This window comes from Babylonia areolata, chromosome 34 (genome assembly GCF_041734735.1).
Source record: "Babylonia areolata isolate BAREFJ2019XMU chromosome 34, ASM4173473v1, whole genome shotgun sequence".
Taxonomy (NCBI): Eukaryota; Metazoa; Mollusca; class Gastropoda; order Neogastropoda; family Buccinidae; genus Babylonia; species Babylonia areolata.
In genome coordinates, this window is record NC_134909.1 from 7916329 (window position 1) to 7935180 (window position 18852).

The 18852-nt window shown below is 40.1% G+C and overlaps 1 protein-coding gene and 1 long non-coding RNA gene across 3 annotated transcripts in view; both read left to right on the forward strand.

Annotated features, from left to right (window-relative positions):
• Window positions 1–18852, forward strand: part of LOC143277491 (uncharacterized) — a 534532-nt gene that overhangs the window by 13058 nt on the left and 502622 nt on the right. The gene's annotated exons all lie outside the window — the stretch shown is intronic.
• LOC143277494 (uncharacterized) overlaps window positions 16117–18852 on the forward strand; it is a 297802-nt gene continuing 295066 nt past the window's right edge. Inside the window, exon 1 of the long non-coding RNA XR_013053744.1 lies at window positions 16117–16167. This is a non-coding gene — a long non-coding RNA (uncharacterized LOC143277494). The remainder of the gene's footprint in view (window positions 16168–18852) is intronic.

Here is an 18852-nt window from a genome sequence, read left to right on the forward strand (position 1 = left end):
ATACATACACACACCCCCTTTCACTCTCTGTGTGTGTCTCCTTTACTCACTCAATCCCCTCCCTCTCCACAAGCTCTACACCTAAGTACAATAATATGTATGTGCACACTGAATACTACCCTCGGGATTTTTGTGGGCCTGACTCAGTGTTCTGGTATTTTAACGGATACTGATCATAGGTTACGTAGGCTGAGTTCTGATTCAAAGATAAGGTCAAGATTTTTGCACTTGCCGTATTTAAATTTGGAGATGGACAGTTTTGCGATTAACAATATTGTATTGATTTCCTTTCGTTTTTCATCAGTTGGAATGTCCATTTTTGTTGTACCAAACAGAGCTACTTTTTCATCCATGGGAATCAGCGTATCGTAACTTGTGAGAATGAGTTGTTACACATGTTTCCAAAAGGAGGAAAGTTTGGGGCAGGAGTTACATCTAATTGTGTCCCTTACACCCATTTTAGCAAGCAGAATATTCGTTGGGTAAATATTGTGTATGAATTTGAAGTGAAGTAACCTCAGTCGTGATTCTTTCGTACATTCATATGCTAAATTGAAGTAGTCGCTTATATTGATGTCTAGCTTACGTTTCCAAAACTGAGCTGCACATATTTCATGGTTTTGTTTTCGGGCGAATGTTTTCCTGATCTGCTTATTTGACAAGGTATTGAGGTTCCCCTCTTTTGTTGCAATGTCGTTTGGATTTTCATCGTTGTGGACATCATTAGCTAGATGGAGTTTCCATGTTTGTGGGATTGAGTTTATTATGGCATTGTATTCAAAAAGAAGGCCAGGGTCAGCGCCTAATTTACGCACTATTTCTTCATACGTCATTATATTTCCGTGCTGCCAAAGGTCGTGCACAACACGGATGCCGCCTTTACTCCACTTGGGAAAGTGTAGCGCATTTCCTTTGTATTTCATATTTCTGTTATTCCATAACGGTTCTGTTTTTTATGTTTTCTATCGGTCTGTCTTAGTTAAAGTTGGCCACCGTTTTTATTACATCTCTCCAAAAGACTGACTGCACTTTTTCCAGTTTTTAAATTAATTTGGGTGAAACGTTACACTTGAAACTGCTATGACTATCTTGAAAGGGGGACATGTTGTGTCTCGCCAAAATGCTCCAGTGAGATTTTGTCTCTTTAAGGAGTCTGGTTGCCCATTTCACCAAGAACATTTGCTCCTGGTGTTCAATGTTGATCATGTTTAAACCACCATCTTCTTTGTCGAGGCTGAGAACGTCTCTTTTTATTTTTTCATTTTTTTTTTTTTTTTTTTTTTTTTAACTTTTTTTCCAAAGAAATCTGTACATTAATGTGTTAATGGTGTTCAGAACTTTAACTGGTACAGACGCTACCTGTCGGACGTGAGAGAATTGTGACAGTAGAAAAGTTTTTGCCAGAATTACTTTACCATATAGAGAGGGGTTTCTGCGTTCCCATTGTTTTATCACCTTAGTTATTTTTTCAACTCTGGATTTACAGTTTTCTTCAATTTCCAATATTTCTATTTCTGCTGAGAAATATATTCCCATACGTTTCAGTCTGTCAGATCCCATGGTAATGCCATTTATTTTACCTGTTTCATGTTTTCTTGACCCTAGCCACATGCCCTCAGATTTATTTTTTATTTAACGTCAGACCTGAATATTCCTCGAACTGTGTTACAATATATGTAGCTAATTGAATATCTTGTTCACTTTTAAGGGTTAATGTTGTATCATCTGCAAACTGTGTTATTTTAGAGTTGTTGCTATGGTTGCACACATCGTCGAGCAGAGTTAGGTCAATCCCTTGAATATCTTTATTACTTCTAATTCGAATCGCCAGTATTTCTACTGCAAGTCCAAAAAGAAGAGGGCTGAGGGGGCATCCCTGTCTGATCCCTCTTTCTGTTAGAAACCAATCAGACAACCATCCACCATTATGAACACAGCTTTGTGTCTTGTTCATTATGGTCAAAACACAATTTGTGAACCTTGGGCCAAAGTTAAATATATCTAAGGCTTCGATGATACATTTTTTGATAATGTATCAAAAGCCTTGGAGAAATCAAGGGCGATGAGAGTCCCTGGTTGATTGGTTGTGTTCAGGTATTTTGTGAGATCATCGAAAAATCTCAAATGGACTGCAATGTTTCTACCTTTTATGAATCCTACTTGATCTTCATTTAGAACTGATTTGAGTACATTTTGGAGTCTCATGGCCAGCGCTTTCGTAAATATCTTGTAGTCTGTGTTTGTAAGAGTAATTGGTCTATAATTTGCGAGGTTATTTCCGTCCAAGTCATTGCCTTTGTGTATTAAAGTTATGATTCCTTTTTTCATTGAAGAAGGTAGTTCTCCTTTCTTAAGTGCATCTGTAATACAACGATGGAATGGCATTTTTAATTTGTCCCAGAACGTTTTGTAGAATGCTGGTGTCAAGCCATTGCTACTGGGTGCAGAGTCTTTGTTTAAATTAGTAATGGATAGTGTCAGCTCGTCCAAAGTTATTTCTTTGTCACATTGGTCTTTTTCTTCTTCTGTAAGTACTGGATAATCTTCATTATTCAGGAAATGGTCTTTTATATGTCTTTCTCTTCCTATGAATATGTCCTTCTTGTACAGGTTTGTGTAAAATTTCTCGATCTGGTTCATTATTTTCTGTGAATTGTCCGTCATGTTTTCGTCTATGCGTAGAGATGTCATAATGTTCGCAGCTCCTTTGATCTTTTCAAGGCGGAGAAAATATTTTGTGTTTTTTTCACCATCTTCTCTCCATTTGGCTCTTTAGCGGATCTGAGCACCTCCTTCTTCGTTTAATTCTTGTAGTTCTATTTCTTTTCTTAGTTGCCCAGCTTTCATTAACATATCTTTATCATGAATGTTCTGATGTAGTTTTTGTTCTATTTCGTTTAGCATTTTGATTTTGACGTGTTTATTGGGAGATCGATTTTTGGCGGTTTTTGAATAGCTTATGCAAAATGACTTGTATCTAACCTTAAATATTTCCCAGGTCTTTCGTGGGTTTCCTTCTTGAGATTGTAAAAAATGTGAATCTATAAATGTGCTTGTTTCTTTTAGAATTCTTCCGTGAAAAAAACGTGAATTATATGTTTGTCATAAAAATGCCAGTGTTTAATAAACAGACAAGGTATTAAATTCATATGAAAAAAAAAAATTACTTAACATGTGCACTGTATTTGGGACTGGACCATTCTCAACGGCGTATGTAATGGTGACCTAGAAGGTCGTTTCACATATGTTTCTGATTTTTGTACAAGTGTGAATGATTATTTTTTAGCATCTGTAAATCTTTTCATTCGTCATCACAGAATGTAAAATTACAGGTATTAGAAAGAATTGAATCTGACCACCTACCTTTTTGTATTAATATATTGAGAAAAAAAAAAAAAATATTTATATGTTCTGTTTGGGATTGAAAGTTTCATTTTTTAAAATTTTTGAATTTAAAAATGCAGAATATTTTTTTTTATGGGAGTAAGGAAATCAGAAAATTTCTTGAAAGATCTTTTTTTACGCGCTATAATAAAAGAAATTAGACAAGTTTTTTTCGATGTTAAAGAAAAGCGAACAATGAAAAAAAACGTATATTTTAAAAATTTAAAAAAAAAAAACACAAAAAAATTTTGGTTTGTTTTGAATGAAAAAAGGGGGAAAAGAAAAAACCTGGGTACGCGTTTGTTAGGTTTTGTGGGAGAACATTTGAAAAAAAGAAGATGCATTTTTGTTTTTTTTCAAAGGGACGGTTTAAAAAAATAAATAAATAAAGGAAAAAGGAAAATAAAATATAAAACCCAGTATAAAGAATAAATTTGGGGTTTAAAAGCAAAAGGATTTTGGGACACGTCAATTTAAAAATATTTATTTAAAGGGAAATAAAAAATTTAAAGAATTTTTCTTTCAAAGGTTTCAACATTTAAAAAAGGGTTTAGAAATCAATGGTGAGAGGGGGAAGTAACTAAAAATGAATTAGAAAATATAACAAAAATTATAAAATGACCTATATTAGATTTTTTTTAAAAAAATTTTAGAAAATTAAAAAATGTAAATCCTTTTGGGGCCCGGGGATGATTTTTGATTTTTTTCAAAAAAATTTGTAGAGACGCTTTTTTTTAAGGTTTAATTTTTGTTTAAGGGAATTATCTGAATCGGACAGAATCTTTAATTTAACCCATTGTTTAAAAAAGGGGAAAAAAAAAAAAAAGAAATATTAACAATTAAACATTTCTTTAAGAAATAAGTAGATTTTTTCATCCATTATTAAACCCAATGGGCCAAGAGTGGAAAACCCCCCGAATAACAAAAATTGGAGAAAACAAGGGCTGTTTTTAAAAATTTAAACAACCAAATTTACATAAAGGCCACCCAGTAAAAAAACAGTTTTGAAGAAAGGGGAAAAAAAAAAAAAAAAATTTTTTTGGTGTTTGTTTTTTTTGGGGAGAAAAAAGGGTTTTCGACCCCTTTTCTAGAAAAAACTTTTTTTGGCCTTTTTTTTAAAAGGGGAACTGGAACCTTTGTTTTGGGTTTGAAAAGATGATATGAAGTCGGGGTGAATAAGGGGAAAAATTATCAGTTTGAAATTTATTGGGGGGATGTTTTCCCTTTTTGTTTTCCTTTTTTTAATGAATAGCTTAAAAATTAGCAAAAGGGTCAAATTTTATTTCATTGAGTTGGTTTTCTCTTTTGCTGATGCCCCGTGTTTTTTGCGTATAAAAACTTTTTTAACAGAGACAACCTTAACTTTTTTACATGCTGCAAAACTAATTTCAGCAAAAGTAAATTGGGTAAAAAAAATTTTTTTGGGTTTTTGTGGGGGGGTTTTTTGGAAGTGGGGGTTTGGGCGAAAATTTTTATAACTGTATTAAACATATAATACCTTGGGGTTTTTTCCCAACAACTTTTCAGCTTTGCTGTCAGCATTGCTAATAAAAAAAAAAAAAAAAAAAAAAAAACGTTTTTTTGTTTTCAAAAAATCTGGGGACTGGGAAAAGTTTTGCAAAAAAAGTCATTTGCATTGCCCGTTTTTTTTTGGTGACGCGAATCAAACTTTTTTTGGGTGAACTAGGCCCCCATTTTTGAAATTTTTTTATATCAAATGTTTTAAAATATTGGCAAAAATGCGAATTGAAAAAAACCCTTTCTTTTTAAAGCAAAAAAAGTTTAAAGTTTAGAATAAGGGCGAAGTTGGGAAACGATTTTGTTTGCGTTTTAAACAATCTTTTCCTTTTTTGGGGATTCGGGGGAAAAAAGTTTTGGCGGGTTTTTAAAGGTTTCAACAACTTATTATTGATTCAGGGGGAAGTTTCATGAAAAACAAACGTAAAGTTCGACCAGGAGATTTTTCGTCGGTTTCCCATACATTAGTAATTTTTAAACGAAATAAAAATGGCACTGAACAAAAATTGGATTTTGGTATTTCAATATCCCCCCCTCATGTTTGATAAGGACAAAAATAAACCCAAAAAATAATTGGTTTTCAGTTCTAAAGAAGTGAATTGCATTTTTTTGTTAGTGCCCTGCTTTTTTTTACCTTGAAAAAAAACTTATTAAGAAATAAGAGATTTAATTTTTTAATTTATTGTTTTAAAGAAAAAATTTTTTTCTGAAAAATTCCTTTTAAATTAAAAATTAATATTAAAAAAAATTTTTGAAGACAAACCCTTTTTAAAAGGGCTCCCCCCCAAAAAAACCCAACCCCAAAACTTCCCTTTTGGGAACGGGAGAAGTTTACCACCAGCCCCCCAAACCCCACCAACCAACCCAAAAACAAGGACAAATTTTTCCCGGGACTAACCTTCACACCACCCCCAACCAAAACCCAATTCGGTACCTTTAACGGGAGTTGGGGAGAGCCCCTTGGGAAGGCTAATGGGAAAGATTTGGGGTTGGTGTGTGGTAATATTTAAAATGTGCCAGAAATTTTTAACAGAACAGTTTCTTTTCCCTCCCGAAATAGGCCCCATATCCTCCTGCCGGGGAAATTGGATTCACGGGCGCATCTTGGGAAGGGGGACACCACACAGTCACAAAAGGGGCCTTGTGGGGGCCGATGTACAGAGTTTTTTTTTCAAAGAAAACCTGCTCCGCCCAAGAGACCCTTAGGGATGAAACCCAAACGCCTAATGTTAAAAAAGCGGACGCAAATCAAAAGACTTTGTGGACACCCCCTGGGGGGGAACGTTAAGTCCACCTTAAACCAAATTTTTACAGTGGGGTCCTGATAGAGGTTTTTTTGTAAAAACTGCCAGGGGTTCCTGGGGCCCTTTTGAAAGCCCAAAGATGGTTTGATGGGGAACTGATTGGAAATAAGGCTTAAGGAATAAACCTAAGACCCAATGAAACCCCAAGTAAGTAAAGAAAGACTTAATTTGGAAACCTGCTTTTGGGAACATCTACCCCATATCTCCAAACCATAAACCTAGGGACACTTGTATGTCCTTTTGGGTTCTCCAAATTTTTTTATGCAATTTTTTTTGGGGTTTTTTTAATAGGTTGGACAGACCCAAGAATTGAATGCGAGATATTTCAGGGCCTAAATTTGACCTTTTTTCTTTTGGGGGTTTTTTCCCCGGGGTTTTTGTTTCTGTGAATGATATAAGCACCCCGGGGCCTTTTCCATAAAGGGGATTGGCCAATATCTTTCTGAAAATTTATCAATCTATTACCGCTTTTCCCCCACTCCGTCTTTCTGTATGACTTTAGGTTACCTCACGTCAAAAAGACTTTTTAAAACAATCTTTTTTTTTTCAATGCAAAGGGGGAACAACTTTGTCCTTTCCATTCTGATTTGACTTTTAAATTGTTCAAAATTTTCCCTTTTTTCCCTCGCAATAATCTTTTTCAGGCCACAATCATCATTTATAAATTTTTTTGTGGGTTTTTTAAGTTTTTTCCGCAAAATTTGCCTTGGGTGAAAAAGGGATTTGATCCCTAATGTTTAAAAATGTATGTATCAGTGTGTGGGTTGGGGGTGTGCGGGGGTTTGGTGTGTGTGTGTGTGTGTGTGTGTGGTCACATTTGGGTGTGTGTATGTAACATAGATATAATGTTTTATGTTATCAAAAGCGTTTTTGTAAGCACCTAGAGCAGATTTCTGGATAGTGTGCTATATAAGTATCCATTATTATTATTATTATTATTATGATTCTTTGCTCCCCTTTTTGCTGCCCTGTCTGCTAGGTCATTACAAGGGAACCCAGTGTGGGATATGGCATCCAACAAAAATCAACATTTGTACCCTTCACAAATAGGGAGTGCAATAAATACCTAATTTCTAACAGTAAATCTTCTCTTTGATTATTCTCAAAAAGGAGCAAACTTTTTAAAACAGATTGAGAATCAACACAAAATAGGATATTACTTACTGTGATTGGTATATCAACAAGATAATTTAAAGCCATAAGGATGGCCACCAATTCAGCTGTAAAAATTGAATGTCCCTTACCTAGATAATAGAATTTTTCTGTTTTTAGGTCAGGAATGACAAAAGCAGTATGTAAGTCTTTGTTTATGATTCATATTTTTGCATTCTTTTAATAATTTCATTGGTCTTCTTTGGACCCTTTCTATTGCTATAGATCATCTCTTAAGGTATGGGTGCAACACAATATTGCCATATTCTACAGGCGATCTAACTAATGCTTTATATAGATTGAGAAATATATCTTTATCTAAGTAATTGAAGGTTCTCAATTACACCAAACTTTTGATTGGCTTTATGTATAATATTATCAATATGTGTATCAAAGGATAGTTTCTTGTAAGACATTATTCCTAGGTCTTTCTCACTATAACATTTCTCAGTAATCTGTGTCATATTTTATATTTTCATATGATAATTGTTATTTTTTCCCTGTGTGCATTACTTTACACTTTGAAACATTAAAATAATGGTTCCATTTGTCAGACAATTCTTGTAGTGTATATAAATCATTTTGTAATGTGAGATTGTTGTGTGCATCACCATAAATTTTAGTGTCGTCTGCAAAACACTTACACATATTTTGCATACAATCAGGAAGGTCATTTATATATATTGTGAAAAGTACCGGTCCAAGAATACTGCCCTGTGGAACACCACTAATTATGTTTGCATAAGTTGACTTTTCTTCTATCTTAACTAATTGTGTTCTACCTGTTAAGAAGCTTCTTGTCCAGTTCAGTAAGTTACCAGTAATACCTTACGAGGCTCGTTTTAATAACAGTCTTTCATGTGGGACAGAATCGAATGCTTTTTTGAAGTCTAAATAAATTATGTCAATAGATTTACCTCTGTCTGTCATTTTCGTCAGATCTTCCATAACTTCTAATAGTTGTGTTATGCATTATATATTCTGTCCTAAGCCACGCTGACATTCTACATAAAGGTTATTTATTTTCATATGCGAAATCATTGCATCTCTAATAAAATATTCTAAAATCTTACACACTATACATGTTAGGTTCACTGGTCTATGATTACCTGGTTCTTGTTTTGACCCTTTCTTGTAAACAGCTGTTACCTTAGCCATCTTCCAGTCATTTTATATGGAAGCACTTTCAAGTGACTTATAGATGATGCTCAGTGGAATAGCCAACTCTTTGCTCAATTCTTTCAGGAGCCTTGAAGGTATTTGGTCTGGTCCTTGTGCTTTATATGGGTCTAAAGCTTTTAATTTATTTTCCACTGCCATAGGGGTGACCCTTAGATCACATACATTAATATTTCCTGATCTGGAGCTTTCTCCAAGGTAAGGTAAATTTGTAACAGTCTCTTTCGTAAAAAAAAACATTTGCAAAGAAATTATGAAAAGTTTCTGCTTTTTCCCTATCTGTTTCTGCTAAACTGCCATTTTCTTTTTTCAGTACTCATATTCCCATTCTTAGCTTAGTTCTTTCCTGTACATACTTACAAAACATTCTTGGGCTATATTTACAGTTTTTTGCTATGTTTCTTTCATACTCTTTTTTATCTTTTGTAATGAACTTACAGCACTTATTCCTTTCTGTTACATAACATGAATAGGAGTAACCTGTTTTTGTTCTGAAGAAACTCTTATATAGTTTATATTTCTTTTGATGCTTCTCATTATTTTTCTGTTCATCCATAAGGGTTTTACTTTCTTTTCATGTCTACCTGTAATTTTAGGTATACATTTATCCATATATTTATGTATTAGTGTCTTTAAATTATTCCAGCACTTATTAACATTTTGTTCATCCATGTACGTCCAATCCATTTTATTTAGTGTTTCTCTTATTTTACTATAATTTCCCCTTTTTAGGTCAAATTTATACTTAATTTCTGCTTTTAACGTCACCATTCAAATATGGAACTGGAAAACCAGAATATCATGGTCACTCTTTCCTGGAGGATCTAGGTGTTTGATTTTACTTACCAACCTGGTATTGGTCACCATTACTAGATCTACAATGGTAGGTCTTTGACCTATTCTGTTTCTTGTTGGTCTTGCCACTTTTTGAGTCAGAAAAGCATCACAGGATGGCTGGCGCAAACTTGTGGTTTCCCCCATTCTACCTACACTGGGGCGCACCTATGCTGCATGCTGGGTTGCTGGGAGGACCAGCGGCCAACCCCTCATCCTCTCCCCCCGGATCCAACCCAGCACATCTCACAGGGTGACACATACAGCCTTGACAAGTGGGATTGACTACTTGTCAGTTAGGTTGAACTCCTCAGTCAGTATTGTCACTCAGTCCACAAACTGGGCCTCTGTCACCCCACACGTGACCTCCATGGTCACAATGGCCTCCTTTTCAGAACTGATGGCGGGGGAGCCTGCAGTCCGCCCCCCCGCGCCCCCCCCCCCCCCCCCCTCCCAACCCGCCCCCACTGCCCCCCCTCAGTCCTACAAGGTGATGAGTGGGTGTTTGTCCATTCACAGCACTCACGGGTCACTCTTGCATCCAGGGATGCCCTCAATGCGAGGGTGTGACACCCGCCATCCCAAGCGTGGTTGGACCTAAGGTCCACGCACTCCCCGTCCTCTTCAGGCGTCAAGGAATTAACAGCTGCTACCATGGTCCCCGCTTGGGATCGTCCCAGCTCATCGTGCTGGGCTGACCACAGCTCACAGGACGCCTCAGCGGGTACATCCACTTGGGATGGCACCCAGCAGGGGATGGACTGGGAGCAAGAGTGGGAGCCTCTTGTCTTCGGAGGAGGACAATCAAACGGATGAGCACTCTTCACCCCCATCCCAGGGTGACAGACTGAGCCCACGCCTCCCTAGGGACCAGCCTGAACCAAACTCGGACTTAGCTGAGCTGGAACTGACCCTCCCCAATTGGGTCACACATGCTGAGTTGTTCCGTCAAGCTACATAGTCACCCTTGGCCCTCCTTAGGCAATGTGACTCAAGCTCCAGAACCACCAGACGACTCAGTGCCAGAAGTGGTGCAGGAATGGCTTAATAAGTCTTGTACACACAAGACCACTCTGCCTACATGGAAGCGGAGCCCTTCACGCAGGACAGGATGTTGGTCTTGCAGCGCAGCACCTTCCCCTCTTCAGGTAATCTATCCTTTAAAACATAAGCAGAGTGGAACAGATTGGCCCACTGCTGCCTCCCTGAGGTTTCCACGGCTTATACCTTTTTGATGCTTTCCTCTACAGGGCCATTGAGCTGTCGGAACATCGTCTTGTTCATCAGGACATGGGATTGCCTTCCTCTGTCCTGCCAGGCCTCTTCACCGACCAGAGATTAAACACTTTTGGCAGTAGGGTAGCCTCTGGTCTCACAGCGGCCGCAGACACAGCTACCAGCCTTCACTTCAGCACTGTGCTGGCTCGGCGTGATGCCGTTCTCCACCTCTCCAACATTCCATTGGAGGAGAGGGCTGCCTTGCGGACCATCCCATCACAGCAACACTCCCTCTTTGGCCAGTATGCACCCCATTTCGTCAGCCACAGGGCAGAGACAAGCAGGGAGGTGGCTTCATATTTTGCCCACACCTCCCAGGGTTGTCAGGGTTCGGTGCCATTGAAGAGACCAGCCACCAGGGCACCTAAGTCGAAGCAGCATGCACAGAATCAATGGCAGAGGAAAAACCACCTCATGTCTGTTAAAGCCGACCAGCCATTCCCAAAGCCAGAAGGCAGCATCCCCAATAACTGGGCTTTGATTCAGCGTTTCCAGTTGTCCAGCCCCTCCAAGTAGGAAACCTGTCCCGCCACGCACATCAGTGGCATGCTCTGGGACTCAACGACTGGATTGTGTTGGTGCTAGAGTCGGGGTTCATGCTGCCTTGGGCAGAGGACCGCCCTCCTCTAAGACCCACTCCTCCTCCTTATGTGTCCAGCTCTGTCGAGCAGGAGAGTGTCTTAGAGATATTGCACCTACTCCTCATAGGGGTGATATTTCAACTCTTGGACCCGGGCCAGTTTTTATGGCCGGTTGTTCGTGATTCCAAAGGTCTCGGGTGGATGGAGACCAGTCTTGGACTTATCACCCCTCAACAAATTCCTCCCCAAAATCAAATTTAAGACACATAGGCACAGATTCAAGAGTCCATTCAACAGGGTGATTGGGCTACCTCTACCGATCTTATTTTCATATCCTCAGTTCATCCGGTGTCCTGGCGGTACCTAAGGTTCATGTGGAGGGACAAGTCGTTCCAGTTCTCTGCCCTCCCATTTGGTCTGTCCCTTTCCTCTTTCCTGTTTACCAAGGTGGTGCGGGAATTGGTGTCCATCATCTGGTTGGGATCCATTCATCTCTGTGTGTGCCTGGATGACTGGCTCATCTGGCCCAGTTGCAGGCCCTGTGTCAGAGGCATACAGTGAGACTTCTAGACCTTTGCTGCCAACAGGGCTTCCTCACGAACCAGGAGAAATGCGATCTGTCCCCATGTCAGTCCTTCGACTTCTTAGGGATGAGATTCGACACGCAATCCATGATAGTCTCTCTGTCGGCAACAGCGTGGACACTTTCATCTCTCCTGGGCATGATGGACACTTTCATCTCTTCTGGGCATGATGGAGTCCATGGCACCCCTCATCCCCCTTGGCAGGGTTCTCAAGCGCCCTCTTTGGAGGGCACTGAGGTTACGGTAGTCCCAGAGAACCCAACCATGGGATACCCAGATATGTCTGGGTGAGTGGTTCCTCAAGGTGACATCAGAGTGGTTAGCAACCCCTCTTTGGACACAGGGGGTGCCTATAGCCCCACCTACACTTCAAGTGGCACTCTTCACAGATGCCTCCTCCCTGGGCTGGGAAGCCCACATGGACTCACTCCTTGCAGCAGGGACTTGGTCCCTGGAGGAGCGCCTATGCCACATCAGTGTTTTGGAACTGGAAGCAGTTCACTGGGGAGGCCACTAGCAAGACCATCCGCTTGTTCACGGACAACACGACGGTCGCATGTTATGTGAACAAAGGGAGGTTGTGGGGGAGCGCATTCAGCAGACCTCTCCCTGTGGACAGAGGCTCTCCTCTGTTGGTGCCACAGCAAGGGCATTGCACTTTCAGCAAGACACATAGCAGGAAAAGCCAACATCTTGGCAGATGCACTCAGCAGTGCCGAGAGTGTCATCCACACAGAGTGGACCCTGGACAAGGACACCCTTCAGGGGGTGTGGGAGCAATGGTTTCAGCCGATGGTGGACCTCTTTGCCACAAAGTTCAACAAGAGACTCCCCAGTAATGTCTCACCAGTCGCCGACCCGGAAGCGTGGGCAGTGGATGCTGTCTCTAAACTGCAGCAATCTGATTGCCTATGCGTTTCCTCCTTTTCCAGTTCAATCCAAAGTGATCCGGAAAGCAAGACTGCTTATTATTATTATTGTACCGAAATGGGCGGCTCAGCCCTGGTATCTGGACCTCCAGTCCTGACACACATTCCACCTCTGGAACTCGAAACCAAACATCATCTGCTGAGGCAGCCTCGTTCGGGAATCCCTCATTCCAATCGTCAGCTGCTCCACCTGCACACGTGGCTGCTGTGCGGTCGGAACTGTCAGCTCCACCAATGAAATCTTCGACGCCTCAGTCGGCCTCTGTGCCAGAGGCGTTTACTGAGGGGGGCGCCTCCTCTGACCTCCTCTCCATAGTCTCCAAAGCAAGGAGGGCAGGGACTGACTTATCTGGAAGAAATGGTTGCGGTGGTGTATGGCTCAGGACGTTCCCCCAACTAACCCTACAAGCATGCAGCTGGCCAACTTTCTGGCTCACTGTTCCTTGGTTCTCAACCTGTCTGCTAATTCTCTGCGAGGGTACAGGTCTGTCATCTGTAGCACCGTCAGACAGCTAGGTGGTCCTTCCTTTTAAGTGGATTTCCGTCTCAGAGAGGTGACTAGGGGCGTCTCTCTGAAGGAATCTATAAACCCCACAAGAGTGCCCCTGTGGGACTTGTTCATGGTGCTTGCTTTCATTCGAGAGCAACCATTCGAGCCTTTGGGAACTAGTCCTTTCGACTTACTAAGTACACCCTCAAGACCACTTTCCTTCTGTTGCTGGCCACAGGCCGCCATGGAAGGGAGATACATGGTCTTAGTGGAATGCCACAAGATCTGGCCTTCCACAGAGATGGTTCAATCACCCTCCGTTTCCCTCCAGAGTTCCTGGCTAAGAACCAAGACCCGGAGGTCCCTTCCCTCTCTCTGAGGGTCAGACCTTTGATATTCTTGCCCAAGATGATGAGGATAGGCATCTCTGCCCTGTTAGGTGCCTCAAATACTATTGGGATAGGTCTCGCCACAGGCGTTCTTCTTATCTCCCTCAGTGAGAATCACAAGAAAGACATTGCTGCAGGCATCATTTCCCTCTGGGTTACCCAAGTCATTCTTAGAGCCTACTCTCATGCTCACAGGGATATCAGCTGTCTTAATCCCAGAGCAAACGAAGTGCAGGCCATAGCCACTTCAGCTGCTTTCCAGCACTTGGTGCCACTGCAGTATGTCTTGGAAGCAGCCTTCTGGCGGTCTGAGAATCCCTTTAGCAACTTCTGCCTCAGGGATTTCCGTATGACCAGGGCTGACGGTTCCAAGGGGTTTCCTTTTTTCCAGCCAACACTGCCGTCTTGGTTACAAGGGTTCCCCATTCGAACCAGTAGGCATTGCCCTCCTCCATTTGCTTGAAATTCTGCATCACTTTGACATGGTACAGTATGTGACACCAAAAGGAGGAGTTCTGTAGAAAAATCCATTTCAGTAGGAAAAACAAATGAGACTGCATGCAGGAAAAAAATGTAAGTAAGAAAATAGGTGGCGCTGTAGTGTTGCGACACGCTCTCCCTAGGGAGAGTATACCGAATTTCACGCAGAGAAATCTGTTGTGGCAAAAAGAGAAATACAATAAAAATAATAATGATCAATAAACTTTTTTTTTTTTTTTTTTTACTTAGGTGCCGATGTTCACCGTCAACTGATGAAATACATGGATTTTATGCGAGAGGTGGCGTTGAAACTTCAAAACATTAACCATGTTACGTCAATGAAGGAAGTGTGACACGACATCGTGTTTTGAGCTTTTCTCACTTCCTGTAGGGAATTTCCGCATGAAACGTCACTAGTTTATGCAGTTTGGTAGCTAGATATAGTAGGTGTTTCCCAAAGTAGACTTCCACCAAATGTTGATTTTTGGCTTTTCAGATTTGAAGTGTTACCTGCATTACAACGCTTGCGACACGAAAATTTAAACTCCACATTTGGGAAACATTTGAGCTATTTTAGACAATTTCATGCTCTTATGTCCATTATTCCAATGGATTACATACATTCACCACGCCATCTTCAGCTGATGGAATCTACAAGCAATGCAGAAGATCAGAGTTGTTCGTCAGATTTTGTGACACTACATATAACGTGCTTATGGCTTCAATTTTGTGTCCAAACAAGAATTAAAAAAAACAAAAAACAAAAAAACAACAACAACTAATGATGACGCACTTGTGCAGGATAATGTTAAGAAATAAGTTTTCTTATGATAGATGATAAAATTTCTTGTTTAAACTTAATTCAAGCTTTGTAACAGGCTGATGTTGGAGACCACGTTTGCCAGTCCCATTTTCAGTCGCCATTTTTTGACTGATTTTCATCATTTGAGCAACATTGCTTAAAATCTAGATGTCCATGCATGTTTTTTCTTGATACTGGCATTTCTTTAATGTTATTGGAAACATTTTATTTTATTTTTATTTTTCAAAAGCCTTAATTTCAAGAGAAAACATATGATGTGGGGGTACCCCGAATAGTGACCAATACCAAATACTATCATGTATTACACAATTTATAGAAGTTCAAAACAGAATATATGATATGCCGTGATACCTACATACCCAGACATAAATCAGAAGCTGCCCTCAGTGAAATAATTTATTATCCATTCATATTTTCAAGACAAGCATGTTGTGTTTTCGAAATTTACGGTTACGCTTCTGATACCGATCATCAGATACTCTCTTCGTCTAGCAGATGGTTAGAGTCTGACGGGTGGTCACTGGATAAAGAGAGTAATTGTGCAGTTCTTAAAGACTTTCAAAGCTCTGGCCAAACATTCCTGGAATTGCAATTAAAATGAAGACTTTCGTTTGGACAGTTTTTTGCTGTGTATGTTTTTGTTCAGTTCTGAACTGCATAATTTAATTTCCGTTTGTTTTCATCAACCAACCTCTCTGGAAGCTATTAATAATATTAACCTGTCAAGAACTCTGCCAGTTTCTGTCTTGAGGAAAGTGATATATAGATAGATCTGCCACATGTTTGAAAGCAAAATTGTTGTTATGAGACTTACACTTACTGAGGTATATAATGTCATTCTAAATATCACTGTTTCAGGATTTGCTGTGAGTCAACACCTGGACTGCCCTTCAGAAGACTGGGTAGTGGGGTCCTCTATCACCCTGAAGTGTTACGTGCCCAAAGTAGTTTTCCCATCTAAATGTGTGGCTCACCCTGATACCGCCACCATCCATGTAACTACATCTGGTTCCACTTCTACAAGGTGCACCTTATCTAGTGTTTCCATCAACACATGCAGTGGGTCACCCAGTGAATGTAGCTGTGAGACAGGCAATGCCACCTACTACATTCTCCAGTACACCTTCACTGCTGGAACTGATGATAGTGGATCATGGAAATGTGAGGCAGAATGTTTTGGTCCCAATGGAGTCCTCCCGCAGCTGCACTTGACCAATACCAATTGTGATAACAGGGATGTCGGTAAGTCTGCTGTTTGGACAGCTGATCATTGTAATGATATGTTGAAATAATATGTATGGTCAAGAATCTGGATTGGTGTCTCCGCCCCCCCCTCCCCCTCCCCTCCCCCAGTTTTTGTTTTGTTTTTTGACATGCATGGTGAAAACTTGATGTTATACAGTTGTTGGTTGTTGTTGCTTTTTTAACAGATTTGTTTATTTACCACATGCACTCAACACAAAAGACCATTTTGATGTATCATAATGTATACATGTATGCATATGCTTTTACTTGATGTTTTATACGCTGGGGCTTCCAGAGGAACAGAGAGGAAGAGGATTGCACACACTCACTCACACTCTCTCTTCATACCAATAGCAGAGCCACATGGAGTGGTTTTTATGGAGTGTTTTCTATAACTTTAGAATGAACAGAACCCAAACAGCAAATAGCGGCATTAACTCAATCTCTAACTCAACTCGCTGCTCCCCTGGTCTCAACCTGTCAGCTAGATCTGTGGATACAGGTCAACTATCTGTACTACAATCAGACAGCTAGGTGGACCTACCTTTCAAGCAGATTTCTTTCTCAGAGAGGTCAGTAGGGGCACCTCTCTTAAGGAATCTAGAAACCCTAGGAGAGTGCCCCTGTGGGACTTGTTCCTGGTGCTTGATTTCATTCGAAAGCAACCCTTCGAGCCTTTGGGTACCATTCCATTTGACTTACTCACCCTTAAGACCATTTTCTTTCTGTTGCTGGCCATGGGCCGTGTAGAAGTAAGATATATGGTCTTAGTGAATGCCTCAAGACCTGGCCTTCCACAGAGATGGTTCCATAGCTGAGAACCAAGACCCTGAGGTTCCTTCCCCCTTTCTGAAGATCAGACCCTTGTCTGATATCTTAGCCCAAGATGATGAGGATAGGCATCTCTGCCCAGTTCGGTGCCTCAGATACTATTTGGATAGGTCTTGCCACAGTCGTTCTCAGAATTACAAGAAAGACATGATTGCTGCAGGCACCATTTCCCGCTGGGTTTCCCAAGTCATTCTTAGAGCGTGACGGTAGTGTGGGGCGGACATGACTCTTGAAACGCCGAAATGCTTACATTTATGGATCTGGTCCACTGTCTGGTGAGTGGTGACTAAAAAAAAACACTAAAATACAGCAGACTTCCTATGCCTTGAGTTGTATTTAGAATTTAATGTTTTGGATGAGTGAGATCTGTTGTTGTTTTTTTTGTTTGTTTTTTGTTTTTTCGGGTGTTTTATTTTTTAATGTCCCACAGCATTTTCAGATTAATGCCTTATTACATGGCATAATTTTGCTACTCCTGGCACATTCATGCATTCAGTATAACTCCTGTCCCAAGCAGAAGTTACTGTTTTAAGAAAACTATTAAAAAAAACATTTTTATTTTTTATTTTTTTATGAATTGTCTATAGACCTTGTTCATTAGAAAACCGGACGTCAGTGAAAAGTTCAGCCCCTTCACCTTGGGACGTCCGGATAAGGCAACATGGCGACTCTGTCCGCTGAAACTGAAAGTGCGTTTGAATCCATGAAAGTTAAAGAACCGAAAGAGTATTTTTAAAAAAAAGAACGGACAACTGATAAGTAGCGCGAAAGTTGAACCTGTTCGTCGTGCAAAGATTTTCAATTGTCACAGAACCAGAAAGAAGTTGAAGTCAAGTCAGTTTCTGCTGTCACAGAGACATTTCTGCTGTCACAGCGACATAAACCTCCCTCAGATTTTTAATAACTGAACTGAAGAAAAAAAGTATCGCTCCTGTGTGTGACCCATTCATTCAGAATCTATATACATTCTAGCATTTCATATTGTTGCTACATAGTGTGTGTGTGTGTGTGTGTGTGTGTGTGTGTGTGTGTGTGCCTTCTAAAAACAGATTTCAGACGAGAAAATGGCCATTGCTGTTCCAATGAATTTGGTCTTTTTCTGGATTTTCTATCACATGATTTTTTTTTTTTTTTCTTTTTTCTTTTTTGTTTTGTTTTTGAGTAGCTTTTATACACATTGTCGGGAGGAGAGTGTTGAGTTGAGCATGGAAATCTGTGGGGAAATGAGTGGTACAGTTTAGCATGAGAATTGTGGGGAGAAGAGTGGTGGAGCTTTGCATGGAATTTGATTAAGGATAATAATCATCACAACTGATTCATGTGTGTTTCATCACAGTTGCATTGATGATTAACTGCAAGTAAAGAATGATTTCATCTTATGGTGTAACATGCATGCATGTGTGCATACAGTACTCACTCATTCATCATTACAAGTGACATGCATTGATAAGTCTTCTCAAGACTCCCAGACATTCAGACACACCAGTCTAGTACAATCAGCTGGCCTGTTTACCCAAAATGGATATGTCTGTACTTTCACCAGGTTAGCATATCATGTATTTCTTTTATGGAAGCCTGTAAGTTCATTGCATCTAACAACTGGCCAAAGGATTAACACATACATACCAGTTTTCTCTTTGATGCCATTATTTAGAAACTGGTAGTGCTGTAAATTCTTAGCGTAAATATTTGCATTTATTTACATTTGTATGCCCCACCTCCCGTCTTTTATTTCCTGTATTTTTTTAAAAAAATTCATATATATATAATTTGTTTATTGCTTGTTTATTGCTTGTACAATCAAATTTGGACTGTTTACAAAACAGGTATGAGTCAAACACAGACTTGAAG